Below are 15,130 nucleotides of genomic sequence, written 5' to 3'. Positions count from 1 at the left end.
CTCTGATTCCCCCTCTCTGATTCCGCACATCCAATTCCCAGCCTCTGATTCCTCAACTCTGATTCCCCACCTCTGATTGCCCATCTCTGATTCCGCACATCCGATTCCCTGCCTCTGATTCCCCGCCTCTGATTCCCCGCCTCTGATTCGCAACCTCAAATTCCCCACCTCTGATTCCCCATATCTGATTCCCCGCCTCTGTTTCCCTGCCTCTGATTCCCGGCCTCTGTTTCCCCATATCTGATTCCCCTCCTCTGATTCCCCAACTCTGATTCCCCGCCTCAGATTCCCCAGCTCTGATTCCCCGCCTTTTATTCCCGGCCTCTGATTCCCTGCCACTGATTCCCCGCCTCTGATTCCCGGCGTCCGATTCCCTGCCTCTGATTCCCCGCCTCTGATTCCCCATCTCTGATTCACCACCTCTGATTCCCCGCCTCTGATTCCCCAGCTCTGATTCCCTGCCACTGATTCCCCGCCCCTGATTCCCCACCTCTGATTCCCCATATCTGATTCCCCGCCTCTGTTTCCCCAGCTCTGATTCCCTGCCTCTGATTCCCTGCCCTGATTCCCCATCTCTGTTTCACTGCCTTTGATTCGCCACCTCTGATTCCCCATATCTGATTCCCCGCCTCTGTTTCCCCGCCTCTGATTCCCTGCCTCTGATTCCCAACCTCTGATTCCACACCTCTGATTCCCCATATCTGATTCCCCGCCTCTATTTCCCCATATCTGATTCCCCGCCTCTGATTCCCCAACTCTGATTCCCCGCCTCTGATTCCCCAGCTCTGATTCCCCGCCTCTGATTCCCAGCGTCCGATTCCCTGCCTCTGATTCCCCGCCTCTGATTCACCATCTCTGATTCCCCGCCTCTGATTCCCCGTGTCTGATTCCCTGCCTCTGATTCCCCGGCTCAGATTCCCCGCCTCTGATTCCCTGCCACTGATTCCCTGCCCCTGATTCCCCACCTCTGATTCCCCATATCTGATTCCCCGCCTCTGTTTCCCCGCCTCTGATTCCCCGCCTCTGATTCCCCATATCTGATTCCCTGCCTCTGATTCCCCAACTCTGATTCCCCGCCTCTGATTCCCCAGCTCTGAATCCCCGCCTCTGATTCCCCGCGTCTGATTCCCTCCCTCTGATTCCCCGCCTTGATTCCCCATCTCTGATTCACAACCTCTGATTCCCCACCTCTGATTCCCCATATCTGATTCCCCGCCTCTGTTTCCCCGCCTCTGATTCCCCATATCTGATTCCCCGGCTCTGATTGCCCACCTCTGATTCCCCGCCTCTGATTCGCCAGCTCTGATTCCCCACCTCTGATTCCCCAGCTCTGATTCCCCGCCTCTGATTCCCCGCATCCGATTCCCCATGTCTGATTCCCCGCCTCTGTTTCCCCGCCTCTGATTCCCCGCCTCTGTTTCCCCATATCTAATTCCCCACCTCTGATGCCCCAACTCTGATTCCCCACCTCTGATTCCCCAGCTCTGATTCCCCGCCTCTGATTCCCCGCATCCGATTCCCCATGTCTGATTCCCCGCCTCTGTTTCCCCGCCTCTGATTCCCCGCCTCTGTTTCCCCATATCTGATTCCCCGCCTCTGAATCCCCAGCTCTGATCCCAGCCTCTGATTCCCCGCGTTCTATTCGCTGCCTCTGATTCCCCGCCTGTGATTCCCCATCTCTGATTCACCACCTCTGATTTCCCACCTCTGATTCCCCATATCTAATTCCTCGCCTCTGCTTGCCCGCCTCTCATTCCCCGCCTCTGTTTCCCCATATCTGATTCCCCGCCTCTGAATCCCCAACTCTGATTCCCTGCCTCTGATTCACCAGCTCTGATTCCCCGCCTTTGATTCCCCCCGTCTGATTCCCAGCCTCTGAATCCCTGTCTGATTTCCTGCCTCTGATTCCCCGCCTCTGATTCCCCATCTCTGATTCACTGCCTCTGATTCCCCACATCTGATTCCCCATCTCTGATTCCGCACAACCGATTCCCTGCCTCTGATTCCCCGACTCTGATTCCCCACCTCTGATTCCCCAGCTCTGATTCCCCGCCTCTGATTCCCCGCGTCTGATTCCCTGCCTGTGATTCCCCGCCTCTGATTCCCCATCTCTGATTCCCCACCTCTGATTCCCCGTGTCTGATTCCCTTCCTTTGATTCCCCGCCTCTGATTCCCCGCCTCTGATTCCCTGCCACTGATTCCCCGCCCCTGATTCCCCACCTCTGATTCCCCATATCTTATTCCCCGCCTCTGTTTCCCCCCCTCTGATTCCCAGCCTCTGATTCCCCATATCTGATTCCCCGCCTCTGATTCCCCATATCTGATTCCCCGCCTCTATTTCCCCATATCTGCTTCGCCGCCTCTGATTCCCCAACTCTGATTCCCCGCCTCTGATTCCCCAGCTCTGATTTCCCGCCTCTGATTCCCGGCATCCGATTCCCTGCCTCTGATTCCCCGCCTCTGATTCCCCATCTCTGATTCCCGGCCTCTGATACCCCGTGTCTGATTCCCTGCCTCTGATTCCCCGCCTCTGATTCCCCATATCTGATTCCCCGCCTCTGTTTTCCCGCCTCTGATTCCCTGCCTCTGATTCCCCATATCTGATTCCCCGCCTCTGATTCCCCAACTCTGATTCCCCGCCTCTGATTCCCCAGCTCTGAATCCCCGCCTCTGATTCCCCGCGTCTGATTCCCTGCCTCTGATTCCCCGCCTCTGATTCCCCATCTCTGATTCACCACCTCTGATTCCCAGCCTCTGATTCCCCATCTCTGATTCCGCACATCCGATTCCCTGCCTATGATTCCCCACCTCTGATTCCCCATATCTGATTCCCCGCCTGGGTTTCCCCGCCTCTGATTCCCCGCCTCTGTTTCCCAATATCTAAGTCCCCGCCTCTGATTCCCCAAATCTGATTCCCCACCTCTGATTCCCCAGCTCTGATTCCCCGCCTCTGATTCCCCGCATCTGATTCCCTGCATCTGATTCCAAGCCTCTGATTCCCTGCCTCTGATTCCCAACCTCTGATTCCCCACCTCTGATTCCCCATATCTGATTCCCCGCCTCTGTTTCCCCGCCTCGGATTCCCAGCCTCTGTTTTCCCATATCTGATTCCCGGCCTCTGATTCCCGGCCTCTGATTCCCCGCCTCTGATTCCCTGCCTCTGATTCCCCATCTCCGATTCCGCACATCTGATTCCCTTCCTCTGATTCCCCGCCTCTGATTCCCCGCCTCTGATTCCCTGCCTCTGATTCCCAACCTCGGATTCCCCACCTCTGATTCCCCATATCTGATTCCCCGCCTCTGTTTCCCCGCCTCTGATTCCCCACCTCTGATTCCCCAGCTCTGATTCCCCGTGTTTGATTCCCTGCCTCTGATTCCCTGCCCTGATTCCCCATCTCTGTTTCACCGCCTTTGATTCACCACCTCTGATTCCCCATATCTGATTCCCCGCCTCTGTTTCCCCGACTCTGATTCCCTGCCTCTGATTCCCAACCTCTGATTCCACACCTCTGATTCCCCATATCTGATTCCCCGCCTCTATTTCCCCATATCTGATTCGCCGCCTCTGATTCCCCAACTCTGATTCCCCGCCTCTGATTCCCCAGCTCTGATTCCCCGACTCTGATTCCCGGAGTCCGATTCCCTGCCTCTGATTCCCCGCCTCTGATTCCCCATCTCTGATTCCCCGCCTCCGAATCCCCGTGTCTGATTCCCTGCCTCTGATTCCCCGCCTCTGATTCCCCGCCTCTGATTCCCTGCCACTGATTCCCTGCCCCTGATTCCCCAATTCTGATTCCCCATATCTGATTCCCCGCCTCTGTTTCCAAGCCTCTGATTCCCCGCCTCTGATTCCCCATATCTGATTCCCTGCCTCTGATTCCCCAACTCTGATTCACCGCCTCTGATTCCCCAGCTCTGAATCCCCGCCTCTGATTCACCGCGTCTGATTCCCTGCCTCTGATTCCCCGCCTTGATTCCCCATCTCTGATTCACAACCTCTGGTTCCCCACCTCTGATTCCCTATATTTGATTCCCCGCCTCTGTTTCCCCGCCTCTGATTCGCAACCTCTAATTCCCCACCTCTGATTCCCCATATCTGATTCCCCGCCTCTGTTATTCTGCCTCTGATTCCCGGCCTCTGTTTCCCCATATCTGATTCCCCTCCTCTGATTCCCCAACTCTGATTCCCCGCCTCTGATTCCCCAGCTCTGATTCCCCGCCTTTTATTCCCGGCCTCTGATTCCCTGCCACTGATTCCCCGCCCCTGATTCCCCACCTCTGATTCCCCATATCTGATTCCCCGCCTCTGTTTCCCCAGCTCTGATTCCCCGCCTCTGATTCCCGGCGTCCGATTCCCTGCCTCTGATTCCCCACCTCTGATTCCCCATATCTGATTCCCCGCCAGGGTTTCCCCGCCTCTGATTCCCCGCCTCTGTTTCCCAATATCTAAGTCCCCGCCTCTGATTCCCCAAATCTGATTCCCCACCTCTGATTCCCCAGCTCTGATTCCCCGCCTCTGATTCCCCGCATCTGATTCCCTGCATCTGATTCCAAGCCTCTGATTCCCTGCCTCTGAATCCCAACCTCTGATGCCCCACCTCTGACTCCCCATATCTGATTCCCCGCCTCTGTTTCCCCGCCTCGGATTCCCCGCCTCTGTTTCCCCATATCTGATTCCCGGCCTCTGATTCCCCGCCTCTGATTCCCCGCCTCTGATTCCCTGCCTCTGATTCCCCATCTCCGATTCCGCACATCTGATTCTCTTCCTCTGATTCCCCGCCTCTGATTTTCTGCCTCTGATTCCCTGCCTCTGATTCCCAACCTCGGATTCCCCACCTCTGATTCCCCATATCTGATTCCCCGCCTCTGTTTCCCCGCCTCTGATTCCCCGCCTCTGATTCCCAACTCTGATTCCCCGCCTCTGATTCCCCAGCTCTGATTCCCCGTGTTTGATTCCCTGCCTCTGATTCCCTGCCCTGATTCCCCATCTCTGTTTCACCGCCTTTGATTCGCCACCTCTGATTCCCCATATCTGATTCCCCGCCTCTGTTTCCCCGACTCTGATTCCCTGCCTCTGATTCCCAACCTCTGATTCCACACCTCTGATTCCCCATATCTGATTCCCCGCCTCTATTTCCCCATATCTGATTCCCCGCCTCTGATTCCCCAACTCTGATTCCCCGCCTCTGATTCCCCAGCTCTGATACCCCGACTCTGATTCCCGGCATCCGATTCCCTGCCTCTGATTCCCCGCCTCTGATTCCGCATCTCTGATTCCCCGCCTCTGATTCCCCGTGTCTGATTCCCTGCCTTTGATTCCCCGCCTCTGATTCCCTGCCCCTGATTCCCCACCTCTGATTCCCCACATCTGATTCCCCGCCTCTGTTTCCCCGCCTCTGATTCCGGGCCTCTGATTCCCCATATCTGATTCCCTGCCTCTGATTCCCCAACTCTGATTCCCCGCCTCTGATTCCCCAGCTCTGAATCCCCGCCTCTGATTCCCCGCGTCTGATTCCCTGCCTCTGATTCCCCGCCTTGATTCCCCATCTCTGATTCACAACCTCTGATTCCCCACCTCTGATTCCCTATATTTGATTCCCCGCCTCTGTTTCCCCGCCTCTGATTCCCCGCCTCTGATTCCCCATATCTGATTCCCCGCCTCTGATTGCCCACCTCTGATTCCCAGCCTCTGATTCGCCAGCTCTGATTCCCCGCCTCTGATTCCCGCATCTGATTCCCTGCCTCTGATTCCCCGCCTCTGATTCCCCATCTCTGATTCACCGCCTTTGATTCGCCACCTCTGATTCCCCATATCTGATTCCCCACCTCTGATTCCCGGCCTCTTATTCCCAGCATCTGATTCCCGGCCTCTGATTCCCGGCCTCTGATTCCCCGCTTCTGATTCTGATTCCCTGCCTCTTATTCCCCATCTCTGATTCCGCACATCTGATTCCCTGCCTCTGATTCCCCACCTCTGATTCCCCATATCTGATTCCCCGCCTCTGTTTCCCCGCCTCTGATTCCCCGCCTCTGTTTCCCTATATCTAATTCCCCACCTCTGATGCCCCAACTCTGATTCCCCGCCTCTGATTCCCCAGCTCTGATTCGCCGCCTCTGATTCCCTGCATCCGATTCCCCATATCTGATTCCCCGCCTCTGTTTCACCGCCTCTGATTCCCCGCCTCTGTTTCCCCATATCTGATTCCCGCCTCTGATTCCCAACTATGAATCCCCTCCTCTGATTCCCCAGCTCTGATTCCCTGCCTCTGATTCCCCGCGTCCTATTCCCTGCCTCTGATTCCCCGCCTGTGATTCCCCATCACTGATTCACCACCTCTGATTCCCTACCTCTGATTCCCCATATCTAATTCCCCGCCTCTGTTTGCCCGCCTCTGATTCCCCGCCTCTGTTTCCCCATATCTGATTCCCCGCCTCTGAATCCCCAACTCTGATTCCCTGCCTCAGATTCCCCAGCTCTGATTCCCCGCCTTTGATTCCCCCCGTCTGATTCCCAGCCTCTGAATCCCCGTGTCTGATTTCCTGCCTCTGATTCCCCACCTCTGATTCCCCATCTCTGATTCACCGCCTCTGATTCCCCACCTCTGATTCCCCCTCTCTGATTCCGCACATCCAATTCCCTGCCTCTGATTCCTCAACTCTGATTCCCCACCTCTGATTCCCCAGCTCTGATTCCCCGCCTCAGATTCCCCGCGTCTGATTCCCTGCCTCTGATTCCCCGCCTCTGATTCCCTGTCTCTGATTCCCCATATCTGATTCCCCGCCTCTGATTCCCCAACTCTGATTCCCCGCTTCTGATTCCCCAGCTCTGAATCCCCGCCTCTGATTCCCCGCGTCTGATTCCCTGCCTCTGATTCCCCGCCTCTGATTCCCCATCTGTGATTCACAACCTCTGATGCCCCACCTCTGATTCCCCATATCTGATTCCCTGCCTCTGTTTCCCCGCCTCTGATTCCCCACCTCTGTTTCCCCATATCTGATTCCCCGCCTCTGATTACCCAACTCTAATACCCCGCCTCTGATTCCCCAGCTCTGATTCCCCGCCTCTGATTCCCCGCATCTGATTCCCTGCCTCTGATTCCCCTCCTCTGATTCCAGGCCTCTGATTCCGAGCATCTGATTCCGGCCTCTGATTCCCGGCCTCTGATTCCCTTCTTCTGATTCTGATTCCCTGCCTCTGATTCCCCATCTCTGATTCCGCACATCTGATTCCCTGCCTCTGATTCCCCACCTCTGATTCCCCATATCTGATTCCCTGCCTCTGATTCCCCAACTCTGATTCCCCGCCTCTGATTCCCCAGCTCTGAATCCCCGCCTCTGTTTCCCCGCGTCTGATTCCCTGCCTCTGATTCCCCGCCTTGATTCCCCATCTCTGATTCACAACCTCTGATTCCCCACCTCTGATTCCCCCTCTCTGATTCCGCACATCCAATTCCCAGCCTCTGATTCCTCAACTCTGATTCCCCACCTCTGATTGCCCACCTCTGATTCCGCACATCCGATTCCCTGCCTCTGATTCCCCGCCTCTGATTCCCCGCCTCTGATTCGCAACCTCAAATTCCCCACCTCTGATTCCCCATATCTGATTCCCCGCCTCTGTTTCCCTGCCTCTGATTCCCGGCCTCTGTTTCCCCATATCTGATTCCCCTCCTCTGATTCCCCAACTCTGATTCCCCGCCTCAGATTCCCCAGCTCTGATTCCCCGCCTTTTATTCCCGGCCTCTGATTCCCTGCCACTGATTCCCCGCCTCTGATTCCCGGCGTCCGATTCCCTGCCTCTGATTCCCCGCCTCTGATTCCCCGCCTCTGATTCGCAACCTCAAATTCCCCACCTCTGATTCCCCATATCTGATTCCCCGCCTCTGTTTCCCTGCCTCTGATTCCCGGCCTCTGTTTCCCCATATCTGATTCCCCGCCTCTGATTCCCCAGCTCTGATCCCAGCCTCTGATTCCCCGCGTTCTATTCGCTGCCTCTGATTCCCCGCCTGTGATTCCCCATCTCTGATTCACCACCTCTGATTTCCCACCTCTGATTCCCCATATCTAATTCCCCGCCTCTGCTTGCCCGCCTCTCATTCCCCGCCTCTGTTTCCCCATATCTGATTCCCCGCCTCTGAATCCCCAACTCTGATTCCCTGCCTCTGATTCACCAGCTCTGATTCCCCGCCTTTGATTCCCCCCGTCTGATTCCCAGCCTCTGAATCCCTGTCTGATTTCCTGCCTCTGATTCCCCGCCTCTGATTCCCCATCTCTGATTCACTGCCTCTGATTCCCCACATCTGATTCCCCATCTCTGATTCCGCACAACCGATTCCCTGCCTCTGATTCCCCGACTCTGATTCCCCACCTCTGATTCCCCAGCTCTGATTCCCAGCCTCTGATTCCCCACGTCTGATTCCCTGCCTGTGATTCCCCGCCTCTGATTCCCCATCTCTGATTCCCCACCTCTGATTCCCCGTGTCTGATTCCCTTCCTTTGATTCCCGCCTCTGATTCCCCGCCTCCGATTCCCTGCCACTGATTCCCCGCCCCTGATTCCCCACCTCTGATTCCCCATATCTTATTCCCCGCCTCTGTTTCCCCCCCTCTGATTCCCAGCCTCTGATTCCCCATATCTGATTCCCCGCCTCTGATTCCCCATATCTGATTCCCCGCCTCTATTTCCCCATATCTGCTTCGCCGCCTCTGATTCCCCAACTCTGATTCCCCGCCTCTGATTCCCCAGCTCTGATTTCCCGCCTCTGATTCCCGGCATCCGATTCCCTGCCTCTGATTCCCCGCCTCTGATTCCCCATCTCTGATTCCCCGCCTCTGATACCCCGTGTCTGATTCCCTGCCTCTGATTCCCCGCCTCTGATTCCCCATATCTGATTCCCCGCCTCTGTTTTCCCGCCTCTGATTCCCTGCCTCTGATTCCCCATATCTGATTCCCCGCCTCTGATTCCCCGCCTCTCATTCCCTGCCTCTGATTCCCCATCTCCGATTCCGCACATCTGATTCCCTTCCTCTGATTCCCCGCCTCTGATTCCCCGCCTCTGATTCCCTGCCTCTGATTCCCAACCTCGGATTCCCCACCTCTGATTCCCCATATCTGATTCCCCGCCTCTGTTTCCCCGCCTCTGATTCCCCGCCTCTGATTCCCAACTCTGATTCCCCGCCTCTGATTCCCCAGCTCTGATTCCCCGTGTTTGATTCCCTGCCTCTGATTCCCTGCCCTGATTCCCCATCTCTGTTTCACCGCCTTTGATTCACCACCTCTGATTCCCCATATCTGATTCCCCGCCTCTGTTTCCCCGACTCTGATTCCCTGCCTCTGATTCCCAACCTCTGATTCCACACCTCTGATTCCCCATATCTGATTCCCCGCCTCTATTTCCCCATATCTGATTCGCCGCCTCTGATTCCCCAACTCTGATTCCCCGCCTCTGATTCCCCAGCTCCGATTCCCCGACTCTGATTCCCGGAGTCCGATTCCCTGCCTCTGATTCCCCGCCTCTGATTCCCCATCTCTGATTCCCCGCCTCCGAATCCCCGTGTCTGATTCCCTGCCTCTGATTCCCCGCCTCTGATTCCCCGCCTCTGATTCCCTGCCACTGATTCCCTGCCCCTGATTCCCCAATTCTGATTCCCCATATCTGATTCCCCGCCTCTGTTTCCCCGCCTCTGATTCCCCGCCTCTGATTCCCCATATCTGATTCCCTGCCTCTGATTCCCCAACTCTGATTCACCGCCTCTGATTCCCCAGCTCTGAATCCCCGCCTCTGATTCACCGCGTCTGATTCCCTGCCTCTGATTCCCCGCCTTGATTCCCCATCTCTGATTCACAACCTCTGATTCCCCACCTCTGATTCCCTATATTTGATTCCCCGCCTCTGTTTCCCCGCCTCTGATTCGCAACCTCTAATTCCCCACCTCTGATTCCCCATATCTGATTCCCCGCCTCTGTTATTCTGCCTCTGATTCCCGGCCTCTGTTTCCCCATATCTGATTCCCCTCCTCTGATTCCCCAACTCTGATTCCCCGCCTCTGATTCCCCAGCTCTGATTCCCCGCCTTTTATTCCCGGCCTCTGATTCCCTGCCACTGATTCCCCGCCCCTGATTCCCCACCTCTGATTCCCCATATCTGATTCCCCGCCAGGGTTTCCCCGCCTCTGATTCCCCGCCTCTGATTCCCGGCGTCCGATTCCCTGCCTCTGATTCCCCACCTCTGATTCCCCATATCTGATTCCCCGCCAGGGTTTCCCCGCCTCTGATTCCCCGCCTCTGTTTCCCAATATCTAAGTCCCCGCCTCTGATTCCCCAAATCTGATTCCCCACCTCTGATTCCCCAGCTCTGATTCCCCGCCTCTGATTCCCCGCATCTGATTCCCTGCATCTGATTCCAAGCCTCTGATTCCCTGCCTCTGAATCCCAACCTCTGATGCCCCACCTCTGACTCCCCATATCTGATTCCCCGCCTCTGTTTCCCCGCCTCGGATTCCCCGCCTCTGTTTCCCCATATCTGATTCCCGGCCTCTGATTCCCCGCCTCTGATTCCCCGCCTCTGATTCCCTGCCTCTGATTCCCCATCTCCGATTCCGCACATCTGATTCTCTTCCTCTGATTCCCCGCCTCTGATTTTCTGCCTCTGATTCCCTGCCTCTGATTCCCAACCTCGGATTCCCCACCTCTGATTCCCCATATCTGATTCCCCGCCTCTGTTTCCCCGCCTCTGATTCCCCGCCTCTGATTCCCAACTCTGATTCCCCGCCTCTGATTCCCCAGCTCTGATTCCCCGTGTTTGATTCCCTGCCTCTGATTCCCTGCCCTGATTCCCCATCTCTGTTTCACCGCCTTTGATTCGCCACCTCTGATTCCCCATATCTGATTCCCCGCCTCTGATTCCCCGACTCTGATTCCCTGCCTCTGATTCCCAACCTCTGATTCCACACCTCTGATTCCCCATATCTGATTCCCCGCCTCTATTTCCCCATATCTGATTCCCCGCCTCTGATTCCCCAACTCTGATTCCCCGCCTCTGATTCCCCAGCTCTGATTCCCCGACTCTGATTCCCGGCATCCGATTCCCTGCCTCTGATTCCCCGCCTCTGATTCCCCATCTCTGATTCCCCGCCTCTGATTCCCCGTGTCTGATTCCCTGCCTTTGATTCCCCGCCTCTGATTCCCTGCCCCTGATTCCCCACCTCTGATTCCCCACATCTGATTCCCCGCCTCTGTTTCCCCGCCTCTGATTCCGGGCCTCTGATTCCCCATATCTGATTCCCTGCCTCTGATTCCCCAACTCTGATTCCCCGCCTCTGATTCCCCAGCTCTGAATCCCCGCCTCTGATTCCCCGCGTCTGATTCCCTGCCTCTGATTCCCCGCCTTGATTCCCCATCTCTGATTCACAACCTCTGATTCCCCACCTCTGATTCCCTATATTTGATTCCCCGCCTCTGTTTCCCCGCCTCTGATTCCCCGCCTCTGATTCCCCATATCTGATTCCCCGCCTCTGATTGCCCACCTCTGATTCCCAGCCTCTGATTCGCCAGCTCTGATTCCCCGCCTCTGATTCCCGCATCTGATTCCCTGCCTCTGATTCCCCGCCTCTGATTCCCCATCTCTGATTCACCGCCTTTGATTCGCCACCTCTGATTCCCCATATCTGATTCCCCACCTCTGATTCCCGGCCTCTTATTCCCAGCATCTGATTCCCGGCCTCTGATTCCCGGCCTCTGATTCCCCGCTTCTGATTCTGATTCCCTGCCTCTTATTCCCCATCTCTGATTCCGCACATCTGATTCCCTGCTCTGATTCCCCACCTCTGATTCCCCATATCTGATTCCCCGCCTCTGTTTCCCCGCCTCTGATTCCCCGCCTCTGTTTCCCTATATCTAATTCCCCACCTCTGATGCCCCAACTCTGATTCCCCGCCTCTGATTCCCCAGCTCTGATTCGCCGCCTCTGATTCCCTGCATCCGATTCCCCATATCTGATTCCCCGCCTCTGTTTCACCGCCTCTGATTCCCCGCCTCTGTTTCCCCATATCTGATTCCCGCCTCTGATTCCCAACTATGAATCCCCTCCTCTGATTCCCCAGCTCTGATTCCCTGCCTCTGATTCCCCGCGTCCTATTCCCTGCCTCTGATTCCCCGCCTGTGATTCCCCATCACTGATTCACCACCTCTGATTCCCTACCTCTGATTCCCCATATCTAATTCCCCGCCTCTGTTTGCCCGCCTCTGATTCCCCGCCTCTGTTTCCCCATATCTGATTCCCCGCCTCTGAATCCCCAACTCTGATTCCCTGCCTCAGATTCCCCAGCTCTGATTCCCCGCCTTTGATTCCCCCCGTCTGATTCCCAGCCTCTGAATCCCCGTGTCTGATTTCCTGCCTCTGATTCCCCACCTCTGATTCCCCATCTCTGATTCACCGCCTCTGATTCCCCACCTCTGATTCCCCCTCTCTGATTCCGCACATCCAATTCCCTGCCTCTGATTCCTCAACTCTGATTCCCCACCTCTGATTCCCCAGCTCTGATTCCCCGCCTCAGATTCCCCGCGTCTGATTCCCTGCCTCTGATTCCCCGCCTCTGATTCCCTGTCTCTGATTCCCCATATCTGATTCCCCGCCTCTGATTCCCCAACTCTGATTCCCCGCTTCTGATTCCCCAGCTCTGAATCCCCGCCTCTGATTCCCCGCGTCTGATTCCCTGCCTCTGATTCCCCGCCTCTGATTCCCCATCTGTGATTCACAACCTCTGATGCCCCACCTCTGATTCCCCATATCTGATTCCCTGCCTCTGTTTCCCCGCCTCTGATTCCCCACCTCTGTTTCCCCATATCTGATTCCCCGCCTCTGATTCCCCAACTCTAATACCCCGCCTCTGATTCCCCAGCTCTGATTCCCCGCCTCTGATTCCCCGCATCTGATTCCCTGCCTCTGATTCCCCGCCTCTGATTCCAGGCCTCTGATTCCGAGCATCTGATTCCGGCCTCTGATTCCCGGCCTCTGATTCCCTTCTTCTGATTCTGATTCCCTGCCTCTGATTCCCCATCTCTGATTCCGCACATCTGATTCCCTGCCTCTGATTCCCCACCTCTGATTCCCCATATCTGATTCCCTGCCTCTGATTCCCCAACTCTGATTCCCCGCCTCTGATTCCCCAGCTCTGAATCCCCGCCTCTGTTTCCCCGCGTCTGATTCCCTGCCTCTGATTCCCCGCCTTGATTCCCCATCTCTGATTCACAACCTCTGATTCCCCACCTCTGATTCCCCCTCTCTGATTCCGCACATCCAATTCCCAGCCTCTGATTCCTCAACTCTGATTCCCCACCTCTGATTGCCCATCTCTGATTCCGCACATCCGATTCCCTGCCTCTGATTCCCCGCCTCTGATTCCCCGCCTCTGATTCGCAACCTCAAATTCCCCACCTCTGATTCCCCATATCTGATTCCCCGCCTCTGTTTCCCTGCCTCTGATTCCCGGCCTCTGTTTCCCCAAATCTGATTCCCCTCCTCTGATTCCCCAACTCTGATTCCCCGCCTCAGATTCCCCAGCTCTGATTCCCCGCCTTTTATTCCCGGCCTCTGATTCCCTGCCACTGATTCCCCGCCTCTGATTCCCGGCGTCCGATTCCCTGCCTCTGATTCCCCGCCTCTGATTCCCTGCCTCTGTTTCCCCGCCTCTGATTCCCCGCCTCTGTTTCCCCATATCTGATTCCCCGCCTCTGATTCCCCAGCTCTGATCCCAGCCTCTGATTCCCCGCGTTCTATTCGCTGCCTCTGATTCCCCGCCTGTGATTCCCCATCTCTGATTCACCACCTCTGATTTCCCACCTCTGATTCCCCATATCTAATTCCCCGCCTCTGCTTGCCCGCCTCTCATTCCCCGCCTCTGTTTCCCCATATCTGATTCCCCGCCTCTGAATCCCCAACTCTGATTCCCTGCCTCTGATTCACCAGCTCTGATTCCCCGCCTTTGATTCCCCCCGTCTGATTCCCAGCCTCTGAATCCCTGTCTGATTTCCTGCCTCTGATTCCCCGCCTCTGATTCCCCATCTCTGATTCACTGCCTCTGATTCCCCACATCTGATTCCCCGTCTCTGATTCCGCACAACCGATTCCCTGCCTCTGATTCCCCGACTCTGATTCCCCACCTCTGATTCCCCAGCTCTGATTCCCCGCCTCTGATTCCCCGCGTCTGATTCCCTGCCTGTTATTCCCCGCCTCTGATTCCCCATCTCTGATTCCCCACCTCTGATTCCCCGTGTCTGATTCCCTTCCTTTGATTCCCGCCTCTGATTCCCCGCCTCTGATTCCCTGCCACTGATTCCCCGCCCCTGATTCCCCACCTCTGATTCCCCATATCTTATTCCCCGCCTCTGTTTCCCCCCCTCTGATTCCCAGCCTCTGATTCCCCATATCTGATTCCCCGCCTCTGATTCCCCATATCTGATTCCCCGCCTCTATTTCCCCATATCTGCTTCGCCGCCTCTGATTCCCCAACTCTGATTCCCCGCCTCTGATTCCCCAGCTCTGATTTCCCGCCTCTGATTCCCGGCATCCGATTCCCTGCCTCTGATTCCCCGCCTCTGATTCCCCATCTCTGATTCCCCGCCTCTGATACCCCGTGTCTGATTCCCTGCCTCTGATTCCCCGCCTCTGATTCCCCATATCTGATTCCCCGCCTATGTTTTCCCGCCTCTGATTCCCTGCCTCTGATTCCCCATATCTGATTCCCCGCCTCTGATTCCCCAACTCTGATTCCCCGCCTCTGATTCCCCAGCTCAATCCCCGCCTCTGATTCCCCGCGTCTGATTCCCTGCCTCTGATTCCCCGCCTCTGATTCCCCAACTCTGATTCCCCGCCTCTGATTCCCAAGCTCTGAATCCCCGCCTCTGATTCCCCGCGTCTGATTCCCTGCCTCTGATTCCCCGCCTCTGATTCCCCAACTCTGATTCCCCGCCTCTGATTCCCAAGCTCTGAATCCCCGCCTCTGATTCCCCGCGTCTGATTCCCTGCCTCTGATTCCCCGCCTCTGATTCCCCATATCTGATTCCCCGCCTCTGATTGCCCACCTCTGATTCCCCGCGTCTGATTCCCTGCCTCTGATTCCCCGCCTCTGATTC

Source organism: Narcine bancroftii, chromosome 8 (assembly GCF_036971445.1).
Source record: "Narcine bancroftii isolate sNarBan1 chromosome 8, sNarBan1.hap1, whole genome shotgun sequence".
Lineage (NCBI taxonomy): Eukaryota > Metazoa > Chordata > Chondrichthyes > Torpediniformes > Narcinidae > Narcine > Narcine bancroftii.
The sequence above is the reverse complement of the archived record's forward strand: the minus strand, read 5'-3'. Positions refer to the sequence as shown.